Raw genomic sequence first — 23,697 nt, forward strand, 5'->3', positions numbered from 1 at the left:
CAAAGTTACATGAATAGTTTCTAATTTGATAGTGATTTGGTTCTCGTAAACGATGCATCCTTAGTCTAAGCACGGTTATCCTAAACCTTAGTGGCGTAAAAGCAAATTGTTTATGCGAACTTTATCAACGTTTAGGCGTCAATGAAATTAGAAATTAATTGCTGGCTCTGGCGTTATGGGGATTGGCACAAAGTTACATGAATAGAACCAGAGTTTCTAATTTGATAGTGATTTGGCTCTCGGAAATGATGCATCCTTAGTCTAACCTTAGTGGTGTACAAGCAAACTATTTATGCGAACTTAATCAACGTTTAGACGTGAATGAAATTAGAAATTTATTGCTGGCTCTGACGTTATGGGAATTGGCAAAAAGTTACATGAATAGAACTAGAGTTTCTAATTTGATAGTGATTTCGTTCTTGTAAATATATCAGCCCTGATCCTTGGGTGGTTTTCCCAACTGCCATCCTTTTTTTAAAAAAACCGTTTATCTTTAAAAATGGTTTTTGAGTTATCGTCAAAAAAATTGAAACATTCGAAATCTGATATATACTAACTATTTAAACGAATGTTGTTTAGGAACAAACTAAAAACTAACTAAAAATTATGCTCTTCTATACCTACATACCTATCTACTATACTATTATTTTTTTGAAAATTCCCGCGTTTTATAGCGATAATTGAAAAACTACATTTTGTAGTTACTTAATGGCTTTTTAGAAAAAGGACGGAAGCATAGGTAACTTAACTTATTTTCTCGATATACGTATCGCTACTATTGAGTATGTTAGCTTGGAAAAAATGGTTGAACTGTTAAATAAAAAACTTTGGTAGGAGTAATAGGAATACAGATAAAGAATATCAAAATAATCTTTCCTTGTGGATATAGGAAAGGCAAGGCCGTATTTATAGCAGAATAAATACTGTCACGGAATATTTCCTATATTCACATGTGGGAACATCGATCGGGTAATTTACGGCCCCCGGGCAGAACATTTCTTTTATTTACTGAGCGTCTTATGTTGCGTTGTATTTGCATACCTATTGCCTGGGGCGTATCCAAGAGACGTGTAAAAATGTCATTTTTAGGGTTCCGTAGTCAATAAGGAACTCTAATAGTTTCGCTACGTCTCCGTCCATCCATCCGCAGCTTAGCTCAGATACTCTTTAGTACAGAATGCCGTATTGTATGGGTATGTAGCTGTATTTCTTACATAATGATGACAAGAGTGGTAATATAAAATCTTGGGTAAAAATTGTTTAGGGTAGTTAGTGTATCTTCCTTACAACAATATTTAAAAAACGCACTACCTTCAGCCCCCGAATTGTGTAAGAAAAACGTGTTCATGATTATCGTTATCGTCAAGAAATTCTACCCTTTGATTGGCTGTAAAAAAACGTAAACAGCGAATCAACCAATCAAAGGGCAGAATTCGCTGTCGATAACGATAGCGATGAATACGTTTTTCTTACACAATCGGGGGGCTGGTTTTGATACCCCCTTCACGGGTCTTGAGAGACAGGACGAACAGACCGACGGATAGACAATGAACTCAACGAGGTGATCCTATAAGGGTTCATATTATTTTCTAGATACGGAACCCTGAAAAATTAAAGTAAAATTTTAGGAATTCCAACGGGATGAATCCACGCGGATGAAATTAAAGGAACTAAGATTCCAAAGAATGTACTAAGGTAAGTAGAAATGTGATTGATATTTATTATTCATCACTCATCAGCAAAGGAAAACAAACCGATGAAACTGGCATACTAAACTCATCTGCCTGTATATGTTACTATGCCAACAATTCAGTTAAAATAAACTTATAATTAATGCCCTCCTCACGTCGTGTCAATGCATAAATAACGCAATCACGGGTGTTTGTTTGTCTGTCAGCTGGTAACTAATTAACCGCGAGACATGCTGAGGTATGCTACGGAATATTAAATTGACTAACCACGCTCTGTTAGCTTGGTAAATAAAATAATGTTTTATGCAGTACCTACCTAAATCGGGCAGGAAATAATGAGTCAAAATGTTTGCCATCACACTAATATTACAAAGGCGAAAGTGTGTGTGTGTGTGTGTGTGTGTGTGTGTGTGTGTGGGTGTGTGTGTGTGTGAGTGCGTGTGTGTGGGTGTGGGTGTGGGTGTGTGTGTGTGTGTGTGTGTATGTGGGTGTGCGTGTGTGTGTGTGTGTGTGTGTGTGTGTGTGTGTGTGTGTGTGTGGGTTTGTATGGTTTTGCTCTTTATATACAAAAACTACAGGATGCAGTTTGGCTAAAATTGGGAATGGAGATAGATGATCGGTACAAATTAAGAGAAAGTCCGGCAAGGGTGCAGCTATCGCCAAAAGAGAAGATTTATAGAAAAACTCCCGAACATCCACTATGCTATCATATTACCGCTTATAAAAGTCCACCGCAATTTATAAAAGCAATCACCAATAGATGGAATGGCGTCGGATGAATAGCTGCAGCCGCCGCTCTTTTAATTGAAACACTCCGAATCTTTTAAATTAAACACAGTAACATAAAAACACGTTGAATCTACAGAAAGTGCTCTTGCTAAAACAGAATTTCAATTACTTATTTTGGGTCCTTCGGTGTAACGGGTAGTTACGTACATTGAATTGAATCAGTTTTCACAAAGCTGTGCAGTGTCATTCACTGTTACCAAGTCTTCAAAGTTACTTGTTTCCTGTAACAATTTTGACTTGAATGTCTTGGCTTTTCAGCAGGTGGTAGGCCGGGCTTCAATGACACAGATGTGGCCCTCGAACCCGTGATACCCTACTAATAAGGACACTGTTACAAAAGGTTTACTTTTCCGTAGACTCCTAGAATATGAACCCGAAATCTTAACCCTAGGCTATCACCGATAATTTTTCTCTCAATTAATTATATCAAACTACATAAATTTTGGACCTGAAGGATATTTTACACAACTAGAAATTACAGAAAAGCTTCTTAATCATCTGTTTAATCAATTTTCATGAAAGTTACAGAGATACCTTGCAACCCGGGGATGGATAAGGCTACTTTTTGTCCCGAAAAATTAAAAAGTTCCCACCGTTATGCTATAGGAAAATTTAGCTGTAATTTAGATAACAGCGGGAAGCAACCAAATAATTCTTAGAAAGGATAATAATAGTGCGTCTTGTGTGTACCCAGCGGAGGTCCATAAATACAGAGGCCGCAATAGCGGTAGATAAGCGTGGATGTACGGCGCTTATAGCGAGCAGCTGGAAGGAGCCTCGCGGCGAGATTTATGGTACACCTGTGGGAACTTAACGGAGAGTGGACTGAAATCTTACGTTATCTTACGTTAGTTAGCGTTTAAGGAAGTTTTTCTTTTCTTTTTAACCCCCGACCCAAAAAGAGGGGTGTTATAAGTTTGACGTGTGTATCTGTGTATCTGTGTGTCTGTGTATCTGTGTGTCTGTGTATCTGTGTATCTGTCTGTGGCACCGTAGCGCCTAAACTAATGAACCGATTTTAATTTAGTTTTTTTTTGTTTGAAAGGTAAGCTGATCGAGAGTGTTCTTAACTATTATTCAAGAAAATCGGTTCAGCCGTTTAAAAGTTATCAGCTCTTTTCTAGTTACTGTAACCTTCACTTGTCGGGGGTGTTATAAATTTTTAATTTACACTTGTAGACAAATGTATTAGCTCATTATACATATCCATACCAATACCGCTTAATATTATAAATGCGAAAGTGTTTTTCTCTGTCTGCTGGCCTTTCACGGTCCATCGAAATTTACTACAGTATAGCTTGCACCCTGAGGATAGACATAAGAATCCCGTAAAATCAAAAACGAGATTTTTAACTAATCTTGATGGGTACTGAGATAGTTTGCATCCTAGATACGGAAATAGGCTACTATTTATCCCGAAAATCAGAGAGTTTTCCAGGGAATTTTCAAAAACGAAAGAAGTTATCTATGACGTACCTAAGCGTTATGATCAACAATAAACTCAAAAGAAATGGGAAATACCTTAGTAATTCAAATGGCTTTTTCGTTATTCCATTAGCATGAATAAAAAATGGCGCCAATGCGTAATAAAGAACCACAAACAACACGCTCATCCCTAGAGTACTATAAACATGCGTTAGACGAAACACGGAATAGTTCACATTATTGAGTGAGGCACTATATCACCCAATCCCGGTCTTAGTTACTCCCTGTGTAATTTAGTTAAATACCCATATCTATTCGTCCTGTTGGAGGTATCACGCTAAGTGAGCCCTTGATCTGCCTCATTCCTTATTAGATCAGAAGGAGTATATTTTGAGCCTTAAATAAATAGTAATTTCCAAACCGACAGCGTGTGAACTGTTTGTAGAGATTTCCCATTTTCACACTCGCTTTTCATTGCTCGCCAACTCGTTTCTAGTTTTTGGCTCAACTTGTTTCTCGCTAATCTTTGGCGGTGGGAGACACGATTTTGGGCTCTGACCACTGACCTGTACTAAAACAAGCACGCCGGTCTGTTTTTGAAGCAAATAGATTTTTGGCATTTTAGCGCTGATATCAGTTGTGAGCAACTAAATGTTAATGATGAGACAATTCTGTCAAGTGCCAATACAGTCCATAAGACCATATTTTGACACAGTGTCAAATCGTCTTGTGCTCATATATTATACTATGTATCTTACAATAAAAAACTTTTTTCTTTCTTCTTTCTTGTACTATGTCATTTTAGTGGCTCAGATCTGTCTAGCTTTGAATCTAAGTAAAGTCTGGGCATAGTCTAAATGGTCTCAACCTAATAGATAAGGTATAGGTATCGATAAGGTACTTATTCAATATGGTTCGAAAATCAAACATGGTAAAAAAATGTCGAGTATTGTAGAGTGAAAATTCACGGTTTATAACAAGGGGTGTATTTCGGAGAGGTAATAATTATGTGCTTTTGTTGGTTTCTTTTTATGTACAGCGATTGTTCTACTTTCGCCTTTGTTGTTGTGGTATTTTACGAAGCGACTGTTGTAAAGGAGGTCGAACACTTATGAAATTCTATTGTGTATAAATGAAATGTACTTTATCTTTCGTTTATTTGATTTTTATTTGCTTTTTTTTAATAAAAGACATTCATTTGAGATTCCATGGAGATTTTTCATATAATTATCTTGAATAGATATTATAACTTTTTCTGATCTCACTTGGTGATAATGATTTTCTAATCTATATCTACATTCATATAAATAAGTACTAACCTTAGAGTTTATAAACAAGTGTAAATTAAAAATTTATAACACCCCCGACAAGTCAAGGTTACAGTAACTAGTCCAAAGTATCTGAGTTTTCCAAAACATCATTTTCAAATAAATAATCATGTATCTAGGCAAGGTATCTAGGCAACTTCGATCTTGACAGCTTGACATTTGTCAATTGACATAATATTATGAACCTAACGGTTATCTAACCTTCTTTTCTACAAAAAAACTAAAGTAAATAGAAAAGAGCTAATAACTTTTAAACGGCTGAACCAATTTTTTTGGATTATAGCTAAGAACACTCTCGATCAGCCACCTTTCAAACAAAAAAAAAGTAAATTAAAATCGGTTCATTCGTTTAGGCGCTACGATGCCACAGACAGATACACAGATACACAGATACACACGTCAAACTTATAACACCCCTCTTTTTGGGTCGGGGGTTAAAAAGCGGTGATAGGCTAGTAGCACGTCAACTGAAACTTAAGTCTAAGCAAAGTCAAATTTTAGTAAGCGATTATTCGTAATCGACTAAGGACACAAGTGCAACACACTATGAAGAAGAAAAATTTAGCCTTCGTTACAATACACGTCATGTTTTCATATCCAATATACATCAAAAAAGAACTACCTACTCCTAATTCGCGAAAAACAAGCAAAACTGCGAACTTCCCGCTGGCATTAACAAGAAAACTATAAAGTAATTATCAGGCGTCGGCGTTTCAATCAATTTACAAGTTGGAAACAAGCTCACGGCTTCGCAATCGCGATGAGTAGGACCTAACTTTTTAAAACATTTCATGAAAGCTTCAAGATATCTGGATTAACGGTCAGAAATATGTCTTTTTACCCGACTACGGCAAAGTCAAAAGAAGTGTATGTATGTATGTAAGTTTGTATTTATGCGTGTCCCACCGTAGCGCCTGAACTATTGAGCCGGTTTTGATGAATAAGATATCAATCCATGCATTATCATAGTCCGGTATAAGCTACATTTTATACGAAAAAAATCGATCTGGCGGATGTTACATCCAAAAAAGTAGGGGTCTTCCAAATTTGTTTTTTCTATTGTATCGAGTGGGATATCAAATGAAAGAGGAGAAAAATCTGATAGCAGTCTATGTATGTATGTAGGTTTGTATTTATGTGTGTCCCATCGTAGCGCCTAAACCACTGAGCCGGTTTTGATGTCAATCGATTCGTTATTATAGTTCGGGTGACATAGGCTACATTTTATACGAAAACAATCGACCTGACGGATGTTACATCCAAAAAAGTGAGTCTCCATTTTTTTGGTGTTGTATCGAATGGGATATCAAATGAAAGGGGAGAAAAATCTGTGTTCATAATTATTAATACAGTACAATTTTAAAATACACCGAGCGACAGAAAAATAATTTTTAACCCCCGACCCAAAAAGAGGGGTGTTATAAGTTTGACGTGTGTATCTGTGTATCTGCGTATCTGTGTATCTGTCTGTGGCATCGTAGCTCCTAAACTAATGAACCGATTTAAATTTAGTTTTTTTGTTTGAAAGGTGGCTTGATCGAGAGCGTCCTTAGCTATAATCCAAGAAAATCGGATCAGCCGTTTGAAAGTTATCAGCTCTTTTCTATTTACTGTAACCTTCACTTGTCGGGGGGTGTTACAAATTTTTAATTTACACTTGTACTGTATCTATCGCTATGTTTTGGCAGTTCGCGGGTAGTAGTCGGGTTTTAGTGAAGTGTATACTTACAGTGTGTTCGGAATCGGACTAGCGGTCTTAGGCTTCTAAAACTCATTACTACTCAATAAGTACCCCCAAAAAGCTTACCCCTCGCATGTTTTTGGCAATTGATAGACACTCTAAACCTAAAGCCGCGTTAATTTCTTAGTAGTTTCAGGCACAGAATATTAAATTCTAAACTCGGTAAAGATCAAAGCAACCAGGTACAATTTATAGTAAAACTTAACTTTTATAGACCCTCACCCACGTACACTCTGACTCTATAACCATATGTTAGTTTTAGCTTCCCCTGAAACAGTTTCGAATCACACTAATAAAAATAATCGTACTGTGTTTTTCAATTTTTATCTTTCTCTATGTGCAATGACACAGATATTGTTATAGAAAAAATCCTAGATATATAGATTCCTCTGAAAACTAAATATACTCGTGCAGTTATTAGCTCTACCTTTTTTATCACGTGGGTTAAAATTTTATTTTAAAAAGCCAAAGTGCTAATTCAATAACGTTATTTAACCCCCGACCCAAAACGAAGGGTGTTATAAGTTTGACGTGTGTATCTGTGGCATCGTAGCTCCTAAACTAATGACCCGATTTTATTTAGTTTTTTTGTCTGAAATGTGGCTTGATCGAGAGTGTTCTTCGCTATAATCCAAGAAATTCGGTTCAGCCGTTTGAAAGTTATCAGCTCTTTTCTAATTATTACTGTAACCTTCACTTGCCGGGGGTGTTATAAATTTTTAACTCCTATGAAATATATACGTATAAACGCCTCATATTTCTTAGGAGAGAGAGATTAGAAATCAGAAAATAGTAATCTTTAATAAATAGACGAGGAAAGTCCGTATCTTAGGGGCCAGTGCCGACTGCCTTGCCAACTATTCATAATTATTTTTTATGTTTAGCTAGAAAACTATCTGGAGCATTATAACAAATAGATATTATTCAGTAATGAGTCGAGGTTTCAATAATAATTATTTAATTTTTTTTTAAGTTTGGTTAATTTTTTATACAATTTAAAGAGAAAAGACTTTTTTTTAACATAACTAGTCATAAAACTATGCTTGAGAGCGGAATGGTAGGTACATAATATAACCTATTTTTTTTTCGAGATACATTTCAATATAGTATGTACACAGTAGCAAGCAGTTTTGCCGTGACGGGGACGCGCCTTTAACAGGGCTCTCTCCATCACTTACTCCATACAATCGAAGTTCCAATTTCATTTGAATATTAGGCAACCAAAGTCCATGAAATTTTGCAAACATATTCTAAAAACTAATATCTGTGCCTTTGGTGTTTTAAATTTTTCTAAAAATATGTAGTTTCAAAATTACAGGAGCTCAAAGATTTGTATGTGAATTTTTAAGACCGCGTAACTTTGAAATCGAATATTTTAACAGAAATCTGGAAAACCACAGCATAGATATTAGTTTCTAGAATATGTCTGCAAAATTTCATGGACTTTGGTTGCTTAATATTGAAATGAAATTGGAACTACGTTTGTATGGAACGAGTGACGGAGAGACCCCTCTTAAAATAAGAAGCTGTGTCTCAACTGTGTCTGTAAATCTTTGGTCATCTATATCAGTGTTCCGATGCAGTCTTTTTATTAGACAATAATGGGCAGTGCAACTCACAGCAACTGCGCAAGCGGATCGCATATTTGATGGCCTCGTAATGGAGTTTGCTCGTTGCCTTTTAGTTGAAGACTCTTGATGCGGCGCAGTCGCTCAAATTAACAAAACAATTGCTTACTTTTAGACGATGGGGAATTTCAAGCAATTTCTTGAAGTAGCTTAAGCTTTGTATCCATTTGAATAGTCTCAGTGTTTATCTAATTTTTTGGGTTCGATGCTCAAAGGGTAAAAACGGAGCCCTATTAATGTCAAACTCTATCTGTCCGTGTGTCTGTCTGTCTGTCCGCGTGTCATAGATCTCTGTCTTATAGATGAAATGAGTTACAAACCAGAATTTTCGGTTCTTCGTGAGGAAAGTTGACCCAAAAAACCAAATATTGAATAAAAATTCAATTAAATTAATTTTCGGATGAGTCATTCCTCGGTTTTTCTAAATTTTAATATAATTTAAGTAATTTGGGATTTGGTATTTTTTGATTTGAGGAATGAGACTGATTGGCCTGAAGCTGCTTAAATGAAAACTAAAACCTACTACTTAAGTTTTCTTGTCATAAATGTTACGATACGATTACTTTATTTTCGATTTTTGGTACTTGTTTAGTTCTGTTTTCTAGTTTTCTAAAATTTTAGTTTTTGGTGTAAAGCTGTTCTAGGCGACACGTCCATTATCTTATTGACTGCATATGTACACACTTTTTTTGGAGAGTGGCTAGTTTTTTTTTCATGGCTTTATTGTATTATTGTATTATTATTGTCATTACCTGTATTGTGTGCTTAATAAACAAAAACAAAACAAAACCAAAGTTAAAAATGTTTAAGTTTAAATAAAACATAAAGAGCTCCATATAATCCAACGTTTCGAAAGAAAATTTAGCTCTCAAGCTCAATATGTCCCATTACATTGTATATAGAAGTTTAATAGAAATAATAGCGAGATTATACTCTTGTGAGCGACTAAACGGCTCATGTATTCAAAACAGGTGCGAGATAAAAGATAATTTGAAATCCCTCCGGAGCGAACCGGGCGATAAAGGTGTTCACAGGGGCTCGTGCTTTAAATAAAAATAAGATTTTTTTAATGAATATTTGGCTTTTACAAGGTTTTTATTAGAAACTAACTGACACCCGCGACTTCATCCGCGCGGATTAAGATTTTTCAAAATCCCGTAAGAACTCTTTGGTTTTCCTGGATAAAAATTTGCCTTTGTATTTATCCAGGGTATAATTTATCTCCACTCCGAGTTTCAGCTAATCCGTTTAGTAGTTTTTGCATGAAAGAGTAACAAACATACACACACACACACACACATATAGACAAACTTTCACCTTTATAATATTAGTTTGATGGCAATTAGCGAAGTACTAACGTGGCGTAAAATCATGTCCCCTTGTCATGTCATGACGTCTTTCTCGGATCAAAATATGACTCGTCTGCCAATTCGCACTGGGCCAGTGTGGCAGACTTCACACTTAATATTATAAAGGCGAAAGTTTGTATGTGTGTGTGTGTGTATGTGTATGTTTGTTACTCCTTCACGCAAAAACCACTGGACGGATTTGGCTGAAATTCGGAATGGAGATAGATAATATCCTGGATTAGCACATAGGCTACTTTTTATCCCGGAAAACCAAAGAGTTCCCACGGGATTTCGAAAAACCTAAATCCACGCGGACGAAGTCGCGGGCGTCAGCTAGTATGGAATAAATCCTTTTCATTTTTTTTGGTACCGGGAGTAGGTACGACAATAGTGCAACGCCGCCGTTTGAACCGCCGACCTATCGGAATTCAGTCCGCTCCTCAACCGATGAGCTATCGAGGCTCTATTTTAAGAGTAGATTCATGCTCAGGAATGGGCTGGTGATAGCTTGATCATGATGATGACTGGAGCCGTTTCCTAGGAAAATAATTCGATAATCTAACTCACTAAGAGCCTACTCGATTCCTCATGCGCTGTGGCATTACATCACACGTCCATTAAAAATAAAACTTCAAATATTTAACTAGTGCAAAAAAATATCGGAATACAAGTGTAAATTAAAATTTATAGCACCCCCGACAAGTGAAGATTACAGTAACTAGAAAAGAGCTGATAACTTTCAAACGGTTGAACCGATTTTCTTCGATTATAGCTCAGAACACTCTCGATCAAGCCACCTTTCAAACAAAAAAAAAAAACTAAATTAAAATCGGTTCATTAGTTTAGGAGCTACGATGCCGCAGACAGATACACAGATACACACGTCAAACTTATAACACCCTCTCTTTGGGTAGGGGGTTAAAAAATTATAAGAATGTACAGTATAGTGCGCGGCAGGTTGAGATGGCAACGGGGTGTGGACGCCCCGCACACCCGCACAGCTAGCCCGCTGCGGGTGACGTACGGATGTGCAAGGTGTCTCCCCGCCTCATACCCCGAATGCCATCTTAATCTGTCACGTACTATAGCTAAAATAAAATACTGGCTTGTTGAAATAAAATAAAAATGAAAAAATTCAAATATCTATTGGTTATTCCGGGGACTAATTACAAATTACGTGTTATATTTTAACACATCCTTTCCATTTAGGAGCCAGTTCAAAAGAACACCTTCATCGATTACTTCCATCCGGAGGAACATCAAATTATCTCCGAATCGCACCCGCTTTGAATGTTCTCACGTACTTACGCCGCTTATCCGTCCCGTTACAGTATTACAATCTAGGTACTGTGTCTATTAAATTCCAATACAAAAGATCGAACTATTAAACGAATTCTAGTTTACATTTTTTTATCCCCTATCTAATTTTATTAAGGTTATAATTTATTATCCCCATTCAAGAGATATTGATTTAATAAACTGTGAAATCTCTTCCAGTACATACTACGCATCCACAACCTCTTTCCACTAATTACATAATTTCTTGGGATAATAATGTGGTGGGTCCCCGGTTCCTTTGGCATACAACCCGACTAAGAGAATGAAATATCCATCCTTAAGGTTTTTCGACTTTTTTAAAAATCAGATATTAGTGATATATAACTTGGACCGATGGTTTAACGTACCTACTCTCGGAACGACACGAAAAACCCAAATTCAGACCTCCAAAATGAGCCACCTATAGACTTGGGTCCTACGTTGCTTAACAATCGCAATCGATTGATATGCGTTGTCACGACTAGGCAACATGCCCCCAGCTGATTGATGATTAAGAATATTTAACTGTCTATTAACCGACTTTTTACTATCTTCAGAATCCAACTAACACCTATACATATAGTAAAATTGTAGAAAAGTGGTGTCTGTACAATGGAAATATACAAAAAAAAAGTAGCAGGGGTTGTTATTATATCGATGCCGAACCCGAAATTGTAATTAATTTTTTTTTTTGTCTGTTTGTCTGTTTGTCTGTGTGTTTGTGCACGCTAATATCAGAAACGGCCTATTCGATTTAGATACGGTTTTCACTAATATATTGTAGTAAGCTTCACTTAACATTTAGTGTTTATTTCATGTCAATCGGTTCATAAATAAAAAAGTTATGTCAATTTAAAGAATCACGCTGCCCGAAAAGTCACTATTCCACGCGAACGAAGTCGCGGGCACAGCTAGTCAGTAATAAAAGCAAATCGGTTAATAAATAATAATCGGCCCAAACTGCAACTGCAAGACGTCTTCTTCAAAACAACACTTAATATTACCAAGTTCCTTACGAACAGAGATCGAATTTCAAAAATCAAGTTCTAAACGATGGTATTTAATCTCGTCAAAGTGTTCCACAGTATATTTCGTAGCTCGAATGAAATAAACAAGATTATTTTCAATTACAGAGCGAATTGGAAACCTTTGGAAACGTTCTTCTCGGAGCAGCTGCGAATTCAAAAGATCTACGAAAGCTCGCCAGCCAGATGCCAGTTGAGGGTGTAGGTACTTGTATTTAATTTTAGACTGGTCTTTAAAATTAAATATGTGTCCAAAGAAAAACTTATTGAAGTTTTGAGATCAATTTGTAGGATGGAGATATTCTTTAAGATTTTTTAAGATTGTTTGTTTTCTATTAGTCAAAATTCATTTTTTTTATTCCAATCCAAATAAGCTCTTGACTATTATCTCACCTGGTGTAAGAGACAGTACAGTTGAAGATGGTAGCAGCGGGTTAACTGGGAAGGGATATGGTAGATTAAACCCATACCTACTCCTTATCAGTTTCTAGACAGCACCGTACCGGAACGCTTGGCGCCAGGACATTGCCGGTATGGTGGTAACTGGCCACGGCAGAAGCCTCCCACCAGGCCAGGACAGAGACAATTTAGAAATTAGCCAAATTGCCACAGCCGGGAATTGAACCTGGGACTTCCACTAAGAAAACCACAGTGATCACCACTGCACATGGGAGGTCGTTGAAATTTCACTTGAAAATTATGCAAATATACCAGAAAAACCCCAAATAAGTGGAACCTACTTGGTCTACATTAGCTTTTAATACCTAGGTACTTAGTAAGTTTACTAGCCATTTTCTCGTTATTTGTTTTCCTGGAAAGAACGAACGCAGGGTTGGTTTTCAGAAATTTCTTGTCAAAAACATTCCCAAAAATAATTCATGGTAAGAAAACAGTATCGCCGTAAACGACACGATTTGACCCCAATCTCGGCTCAAGCCTGGAGCGTCCGGATTGCGTTGCAAAGGTCAATCCCGACCCGACCCGTATTAGCCCCGACCGGCAAAGAGATGAGACGAGATCTTCGTTAAACGCGCTATTTGATCTTAAGAGTGTGCTTACAAATACAAGTCTAAAATACATCAGTAATCAGAAAATTTGTATACATATATTTTCTTAGTAGAAAAGTGTTAGAACGAAGTAGAATTTATATTCGCCCTTCTGATTCGTCTTCTTTCTGGCATTATTCCTCTTTTGAGCAATTTTCCAATATTGGAAGTCTACTGGCTCTATATTTTTTATTATAAATTGATATTGGAGGTACCTACCTACCAAGTAAAGACTAAATCGTTGAACTGGAGGAACCAACTCCTCAACTCTGATTTTGTAAGGATTCTTAAATCGTGGGATTTAAAAAAACATCTGTTTTAATATTTTCGCGAAATTTGGCACCGAGATACCTTGTATCCCGGGGATGGGCTAAAACGGATAGGCTGCTTTTTGTCCTGGAAAATCAAAAGTTCCCACGGGATTTTTAAAAACCTAAATCCATGCGCGCAAATCCGCGGGTATCATATAGTTTTTTAAATATATCTATTATTCTGAAGAAACAAAAATAATCAAATCCAAAAAGCAAGATATTGGCTGTAAGCTTGCTGTAGGCTCCATTCGACCGTTTTGACCTCAATTCGGTTCGGCTAACGTTGCAAAGGTCAATCTTGAACCATCCCATATCGACCTCGCTTCTCGTACGAGTATTATACTTGACTCTACTTTAGAAGATCATACAAGATTTCTGTTCATAATAAATGTTGTGTTTATTTTCTGTTTTGAAATGTTTTGAAGGATAAGTTGTTGTTTTTTCGCAAAACCATTTCAAATTATAGTGTTAGTAGACTAGACGATGCCTGTGACTTCATTCGGGTGAAATAATTAAGATTATAGTCAACGCATTTTTCACTTGTTTTTCCACCAATAATACCGTTTACATTATTTTTTAGATAAATTAGGTAATCCTTTTTGAAAATTGAGGCAGGCTATATTTTTAAATAAAAATTTGATTGTTAATTTTATTATTTAACTTAGTCTGGTTCAATTTTTTAATACTAGTTATTCTTCAAGGTTTGGACGAGTCAATATTCATATTTCTATACAATTTAGATTCATGATAAAAATTTTGTTCATAATTAGCAAACTTGTTCACTTGTGCAACCCTTTTTATTTTGTTGACAGTCAAAATTTACATAATCGCCTATCATACGACTGGGTCTTAGACCAATATAACAACCATCCCTACATTGCTACATTATCACAGAGTAAGTTCGTAATTTAAACAATATAATGAACAATCAACAAAACAGTTAAACTAAACATCAACTCAACACAAACTCCATTAGCCAGTAACCTTTTGGAGAAAGCCCCAGTATCGACTTTACCCTCCAACTCCTCAGTATAACACTCACCATAATCCTACTTCTGAACTTTGCAAGCCGCCATTGAAACTGGAGGCAAACATCGGCACCCGATTGTTTCGCACCACGACATACATATTAATTTCAGCTTCATTTCAATATCAACAAGCGAAGCCGAACATCTGAATAGCTTACAGAGTGAGGTGTGCTCGCGTGACTTTATAATAAGCTGTGCTTCAAGTTATAAGCTTATTGATAGCTTTCCAACTACTAATGCATGGTGGACGTTTGTCATACTAATATTGTAAAGGCAAAAGTTTGTGTGATGTGTGTATGTTTGTTACTTTTTCACGTAAAAACTAACGAACGGATTTGGCTGAAATTTAAAATGGAGATAGATTTACCCTGGATTAACACATAGGCTATATTTTTTCCCCAGAAAATTAAAGAGTTTCTATGGGATTTTTAAAAACCTATATCCATGCGAGTGAAGTCGCGGGCATCAGCTAGTGTTGTATATACTAAAATGTACTTAATTCTTTAAGTATCCACTAACAATTAAACTTATAGAAGTCAAATTGTAGAAATTGCTTTCCAATGAAGGTGCACAAATTGACTTGCTGCGAGTGTTTTATAGTGCGAGTGACTTGCAAATGCAAACTTTTAACATACCATAATATAGCACTAAATAAAGGGTGTTCTTTTGAGAATAATAAGTGCAGTCTAAAAAAACTGCATTCAAAGCATAAAAATATATCTCATACAGTTTGGAATCGGCCCCGAATTTTCAGAAAAAAGGTAAATTTCATATCGGTAATCGATAGAGTAGCTTGTAAAGGTTGTCAATAAAAGCCACTGAAAAAAAAAGAGTTAGAATTAAGATTTAACTAATTAAGGTGCCTGTCTACTGAAGTATTGTGAACAATCAGATTTTTGAGAGATAGAATTATAATTACTTTCATATATATTATATCATCTATTAATAATTTGACTGGTCTGTTTAACACATCTCCAATTCGTTTTAGTGGACAGGCACCCTAAGTTACCTATTTCCCCGCTCCCGCTTATATCTTGTACCGCACTTACCTCGACAGGTAGTCGCATGTCACACACAAGCGTCGATAATTTTATGCATGAAATTCGCTCAAGAGATATACGATATAGTTTAAACATGCGGCGCTCGAGTATAACTTTACCATCTTGTTCAACTTAGGGCTAAACCACACATGATACTTGAAATCAAAGAAAGATGAAATATTGTCGTACTTTCATATCACGCTTAAACCCGAAAAGTAGGTACTACAGCGTTCAGTGGCATGACAAAATCTATATTAAAAAAATGAATCGCTGAATTGTAGATCATAAATTCCAAACACCAAATTGGTTAATTCGTTTTTGGTTATCAGGACAAGGTTTGTATGAAAGAATTTTTTCAGAAAATCCACGGGAAAAAACAATTCCCGGACGCGGACGAAGACGCCGGCAACAGCTGGTTTGACTTTGATATAATTAACAAATAAACAAAATAAAGACAGTGCACCCACATTTTAAATGTAAGAGTGATTAATTGATTCACTACGCTTGCGACTTCATCCACGTGGATTAAGAATTTTGAGAATCTCGTGGTAACTCTTGGATTTTACGGGATAAAAATATGTCCATTTTCGGGATGAAAGCTGTTTGTACCAAGTTTCGCTAAAATCTGTTAAACGGATGGATTAAAAGGGAATAGACAGACAGACACAATTTTGCATTTATGAGACTAGTATGGATTTATTTTAGCCACTTAACAAGTACCCGATCAACCCCTAGTATGAAAATAAAGAGGTCGCAACCAACAGCAGTAGCAGATCTTGGAGCAGAGAAGGAAGATTGTGTAAGTATTATATGTATGCATAAAATCAATAGAGCTGTTAATACCACCATGAGACGGACGGCTACGCCGCCGCTACGACGTAGCGCTAATCAGGTGAGCCAATTCCGGCTGTAGATGCATTTAGCCGGAATTGGCTCACTTGATCTGTAGCCAGTGCACGGGTAATGCGTGCTTCATGCAAATCTGATACTCTTATTTGCACCGTACGCTCGACAGCCTTTAATATGACGGTTCTCTGTTAAATTATAATATAACTAGACGTGACGTCATCACTTTTGAAATCTCCGGGATGAAAACTGTCTTTGTACCAAGTTTCGCCAAAATCGGTTAAAAGGATGGGTTAAAAGGGAACAAAAAGGCAGACACACTTTTGCATTTATGATATTAGTGTTGAATAATTTTAGCTACTAATCGAATTATACCAATCAACCCCCATCATTAAAAAAAGAGGTCACAAGTCACAACCCCCATCAGTGACGAGCATAAAGCAGAGAAGAAAGATTGTGTAAGTATTATATCTACGTGTAATCAATAAAGGTGTTAATACCATCACGACTCACACGGCTACGCGGCTACGACGTAGCGCAAATCAGGCGGACTAATTCCGGCTGAAGATGCGTTTAGCCGGAATTGGCTCACTTGATCTGCAGCCAGTGCACGGGTAATGCGTGCTTCATGCAAATCTGATACTCTAATTTGCACCGCTCGCCCGACAGCGTTTAATACGACGGTTCTCTGTTAAATTATAATATAACTAGACGTGACGTCATCACTTTTGAAATCTCCGGGATGAAAGCTGTCTTTGTACCAAGTTTCGCCAAAATCGGTTAAAAGGATGGGTTAAAAGGGAACAGAAAGGCAGGCACACTTTTGCATTTATGATATTAGTATTGAATAATTTTAGCTACTACTCAAATTATACCGATCAACCCCCATCATTAAAAAAAGGGGTCACAAGTCACAACCCCCATCAGTGACGAGCATAAAGCAGAGAAGAAAGATTGTGTAAGTATTATATCTACTGTAATACTGTACTGTAGTACTGTGTAATCAATAAAGGTGTTAATGCCATCACGACTCACACGGCTACGCCGCTACGACGTAGCGCAAATCAGGCGGACTGATTCCGGCTGAAGATGCATTTAGCCGGAATTGGCTCGCTTGATCTGCAGCCAGCGCGCGGTAATGCGTGCTTCATGCAAATCTGATATTCTCATTTGCGCCGCTCGCTCGATAGCGTTTAATCATGGCGGTGTTATCTACTCTGTTAAATTATAAAATCCGTACTGATATTATGAAAACGAAAGTGTTTGTCTGTCTTTGGTACAAAGATAGCTTGCATCCCGGAGACAGATATAGGATTATTGATTCTAAAAAATTCCTGCCCGCAAAATCCTGGAAAGTTCCCACGAGATATTAAAATCCAACTTCACGTTAACGAAGTTACGGGTATCATCAAGTAATTTTTCAGTCAGTCAGTCAAGTCCTTTTAGATATTTAGATTAAACGTTATTATGCACTAAATAATACCAGTGCACTTGCAGGTTTAACAATTTTAACGAATTGGTCAGCAATTACCATGATAGCAAGATATCCCATCTTCATCTGTAATTAGCTGTCCTGATCATCGGTCAGCCAAGCGGCTAATGCATACTACATGCAAATCCTATCCTCTAATTTGGACCAATGGGCACATTAATAATGACCATCTACGATACACTATACGTTATACGTGAGGCATTATCGGTTCAGTAGTGGGTAGTTTACCTAATAGCGTTGTTAGTTAGTTTGCTGAGATGACTCAGCAAACTTTGAGTTTTGAGATGATGACATCCCAAAACTGACGGCAACGGGAAGTACCCTTTAGGTTTTTTTGACAGACACGACAGACAGACGGACAGACAGACATACAGACACACAACAAAACAATCCTATAAGGGATCCTTTGTTCCTTTTGAGATACGAATAACGGAACCCTAAAAACACCAAACGAGAAAGCCGCTAGAATATAAAAAGTGTATTTCATTTGAGTTTAATCTGAATCCACTACAGAGTTAACAACTGCAGGCGTTGAATCAAAAGTTTTAAGTAGAAACCGGCGGCGCAAAGTGTTCATTCCATTGTAATAAAACTTGCTGTAAGTAGTTTTGTTTTACGCCGCAATGATCTGGCCTTTAAATACAAGTCTTTATTTGCGGTCAAGGGTTAAAGAATTATTAAACTATCTACCGGTGATTAAATGTAAATCAAGCTTCAGAAAAAGATCGTTGGCAACTTCGGATTCGTAGTGTCATCTCTATCACTCATCTATCGTTACCACCATTGATTTTGAAAGAGCCACCCCTATTCTAGGTTTACCACAGATTAAAGGTATAGTAGGTATTAGAGAGATAGCCAGCGCGTGCCAAGGAGTCTGGCAGGATGTTTCCATGATACTAATTGTCTGGCAATGTATGACGTGATTTCTAATACTTTTTCGAAGAAAATATAAAAACATTAGACTTTAGATTTTTAAAACCTTTATTACCTGTTATCTCCCAAAACCACCGTGATTCAAACCTCATAGTAGCCAATCGTTCCTTGTGTTGGGGACAATATGCGGAGAATGCTTTTATAAAATAACGAATATCTGGCACGCGCCGAATCTTATAGTCCATATCTTTTGCTGCTGCAGATTTGTTTGTCTCAATAGAGACGAGGCTATACAAAGCTCTCTTTTTAAAGCTCAATTTGTAATATCTACTTCCAAGTACTGTTATTCTGTTTTTTGGGGGTCCTACGGTGTTAGAATAACGATCTCGTACCTACCCGTAAGCACAGCGTTGGAACACCCTCTGGCTAGGTGGACAGAAGACATCAAACGGACCATTGACCAATGCTAACCCAAGTGCCGATTGGCAGATTTCACACACCTTTGCATTATGGATAACTCTCAAGCATGCAAGTTTCCTCACAATATTTTTCTTCACCATTAAAGAAAATGATTCAATTGCTTAAAACACACATAGCTTATAAATAGATGCGTGCCTGGGATAAAACCCCAGAGCCCTTGCCGTCGTCTAGCTACTAGTAGTTCATTTAAAATATCTACTACAAATTGAATAAAAATGTATTATGAATATTTCAGAGAACTGAAAAGCCTCTGTGAGTAGCAAATTGAATCAAAATAGAAAATGCGGCTCTTTCATCTACAGCTCCTCTTCGACTTTAATAAATTAGATAACGTTACATAATACAATATACATAATACCATATAGTGGTGTAATGGCAGTCTGGGAGACGTACGGTATACGTACATGAAGTTCGCAACCGATGAATACTAATAACTAAGACCGGCGCCGCACGTGTTCGCTATTAGATTTGTGTGTGGTCCAAGTTGTGTTAACTAAAATAATCCATTTTGAAAATAAAATCGGTGCTGATTAAAAAAAAAGCGGTAATAGACTAGTGGTAAAGACCCTCCGACCCAGGGAGTCCCGAGTTCGATCCGAGGCATGCACTTTTTTGAAATTTTTTGGGAATTTACACGGGCTCAAAAAGTATGTTTTTCTTCTGTAACTTTAAAACTTCTATAGAAATCTGGAAAATCACAAATACAAATATTAGTTTGATTGGTCAATATTTAAATGTTCGGTTGGAGTGCTACTAATAAACTTCTGTTTAACGATGATCGTTTGTACGCAAATGGGGCGAAAATAAACCATAACTTTGGTACTTCTTACATATATTTTAGCTCCCAAGGTGTAGAATTTTTAAATATCCTTCCAACTGAATGTCTATGTTATACCTAATAGCTATCTGCATGCCAAATGAGTCCAGTAGTTTAAGCTGTGCATTGAAAGATCAGTCGGTTAGTCAGTCAGTCAGCTTTTCATTTTATATGAAGATTAAAACAAGTATGACATCAGTTCTATTTCCCTACCACAAAGATCTCATCACTCTAACAGAGCAATTAGCAACAGCACAATATTATGCCAGTAACAAAGCCTACATAAATATTAAAAAAACCGGCTAAGTGCGAGTCAGACTCGCGTACCGAGGGTTCCGTATTAGGGTAATTTTTTCGACATTTTGCACGATAAATCAAAACTATTATGCATAAAAATAAATAAAATTCTGTTTTAGAATATACAGGTAGCCTTTTCATATTATGATACCCCACTTGGTGTAGTTATCTTTGAAAGTTGAAACACGTTTTAATTTTTTTTTAATGATGCAACCATAAATTCGCGGTTTTCACATTTATTCCTGTACTTGTGCTATAAGATCTACCTGCTTGCCAAATTTCATGATTCTAGGTCAACGGGAAGTACCCTATAGGTTTTCTTGACAGACACGACGGACGGACGGACGAACAGACAGACAGACAACAAAGTGTCCGTTAGTTTATAAGGGTTCCGTTTTTCCTTTTGAGGTACGGAACCCTATAAACCGTTCGTTTTAATACGAATAAATTGGTTTTAGACTGGAACATACCTGATTAATGGTCATAAACCGAATCGCAAATTATTTAATTTCATAAACGTTACCTAATTATTCGGCGCCACGCACTCTGCGTGCCGCCACAAAACCAAAAAGTGTAAAATGTTCACGCATTAATATTTGTGTTCGGCTTAAAATGGATAATTTTATTGTGCGGTTGATTATTTCATGTTGTCAGCTCGGCCGTTACAATGTTTCATTGAAAAATGAGGTATAATTTTTTTTGGAACTGATAATCACATATTTTATGGTTATTTAAATTATTAACTTCACGTGGATTTTAAAACACCGTTTAGTTTTTAAGCTTAGCGTATTGCAAATAGCTTATAGCTGTGAGCAGCTTTTAGAAATGCGTGAGATACCGTCTTGCCGTCCACATACACGCACTTAACTGCGCCAACTGGCTTGTGCTGGTGAGCTCTCAGATTGACGGAGCGTGTAGCCGGAGCTTAAGAGATCTTTAATAACGTAAATTTTCAAGACAAGCTGATTCATCTCGGTAGGGCATTCCGAAATAGTGGTAGATTCACTTGACTATTAACAAGACATAACAAGTGTAAATTAAAAATTTAAAACACCCCCGACGATCCAAAGTATTTGAGTTTTCCAAAACATCATTTTCAAATAAATAATTATGTATTTAGGCAACGTCCATCTTGACAGCTTGACATTTGTCTATTGACTTAGTATTATGAACCTAACGGTTATCTAACCTTCTTTTCTACAAGAAAACTAGAAAAGAGCTGATAACTCTTAAACGGCTGAACCAATTTTTTTAGATTATAGCTAAGAACACTCTCGATCAAGCCACCTTTCAAACAAAAAAAACTAAATTAAAATCGGTTCATTCGTTTAGGGGCTACGATGCCACAGACAGATACACAGATACACAGATACACAGATACACAGACACACAGATACACAGATACACACGTCAAACTTATAACACCCCTTTTTTTGGGTCGGGGGTTAAAAATCACTTTTTTCTGTCTATTTTCTTTATTTTTATTTCCTTTCCTATTCTGATTTTCAAGACGACGATGACTCCCGTTGATGTCGTTCAGCTTGGACCATACTACAATAGTCATATTGTATTAGCATGATTGCGTCGGTTATTAGCATTTATTTAGGAAAGCCTCGTTAAGCCACGCGGCTGTAGATGAATATTTTATTCATTATTATATTCCAAGGTATGAATCTGGGATACAGGGACTGTTTACGTAATGAAGGGAAATTATAATTTTGTTGGGGTACTGTGATTGGTAAGGTCAAAAGCAAACGTGGTTGTTTTCAACCCAAACCGTAGCAATCATTTATACTTATCCATACTAATATTATAAATACGAAAGTGTATTTTTGTCTGTCTGTCTATTTATATATTTGCTGGCTTTTCACGGTCCGTCCGTTTAACCAATTTTGATGCGTGCAAAGTTAGCTTGAAGCGTTTTGTCTCGGAAATGAAGAGTTCCCGCGGTAATTTAAAAAAACTTAAATCCACGTAGATGAAATCGTGGGCATCGCCTATTTGGTAAGAGATAACTTGCATGCCGGAAATTAATATAGACTGCTTTTCAGTCCGGAAAATCGAATAGTTCCCGCGGGATTATTAAAAGACTAACTAAACCAATTAATTAATATCACTTGTTATAGCAGCGAAGGTAAACATTCTGAGGAAACCTACATCTAGTTTTTAGCAATAGGTTTAATATTTTGATTGATTCTAACCTAAAGTACTTAGTAATTATTTTACAATCGTAAAGTCATGCCAATCAGTCTAACCAAAACTGATTAGATTTCTAACACGAGTGTCCAGTCCAAACTTTCCAACTTTCAGTTTTCTGTCAGTCCTTTTAAAGTTAAAAGTTAAATTACTGCCACCCGTCGGGGATTATAGGAATATTCCGAAGCCCATAATGGACCTTTCATGTACCTGTTATACGCTGTATCAGCACTGCATAGGCCATTGGGATAAAACATTAGAATACCTACTATCTATTCAGTTTTATCCAATCGGTTTAATATTTCATTTTTCAACTGTTGAAGTTAAAATAGATTCTTAATATTATTATAAATGCAAAAGTGTCTCTTTGTTTGTCTTTTTTTTAGATATAAATAGCGAGTAAATGAGCAGGCAGCTCACCTGATGTTAAGTGATAACAGCCGCCCATGAACATTTGCAGTACCAGAGGAATCGCCAGAAATCGCTGGCATTAGCTAGTGTTTATACATCGGGTATCCTTACATATTCATTGTCGAAGCGTCAAGGTAAAAATAGTATTGGCGTCACTCAGAAAAGCAGGTATTATTTAAATATTTTTATCGAATAATTGGAATGTCCTCTCAAAACCAACACAAAAAACACCAGGTTCAATGTGTAGAGGTTATCCGAGAGTTTTAATCTAAACAAACTAATGCCAAAATAAATAATTTAATTAGAGCGTGATTGCTATCACAACATCTAATTATCCAGTTCACAATCCAAATACCGAAAATATGCGATATCGCCCCGAATCTCGGAAGGAGACTGAACTAAAACCTTCGAAACACCCGTATTTATGCAAGTTCAATCTTGTTGGCCTCCTAGCAACAGATTGTATGACATCGAATGAGCCAAATATCGATTTTATCAAACTACCTGCATTAGGTAAATTAATAATTTTATATTATTTTTGACAACTCAAATCAATTTTTAAAAATA

The 23,697-nt window shown here is 36.6% G+C and overlaps 1 long non-coding RNA gene across 1 annotated transcript; it reads left to right on the plus strand.

Annotated features, from left to right (window-relative positions):
• The first annotated feature begins 1,318 nt into the window (after nt 1–1,318).
• LOC123866032 lies at nt 1,319–15,772 on the plus strand. Its single transcript, XR_006796106.1, has 3 exons — nt 1,319–1,488; nt 4,719–4,722; nt 15,758–15,772. It is a non-coding gene; the product is annotated as an uncharacterized LOC123866032 (long non-coding RNA).
• Nucleotides 15,773–23,697: the final 7,925 nt, after the last annotated feature.

The sequence above is a fragment of the Maniola jurtina genome, chromosome 6 (assembly GCF_905333055.1).
Source record: "Maniola jurtina chromosome 6, ilManJurt1.1, whole genome shotgun sequence".
Classification (NCBI taxonomy): Eukaryota; Metazoa; Arthropoda; class Insecta; order Lepidoptera; family Nymphalidae; genus Maniola; species Maniola jurtina.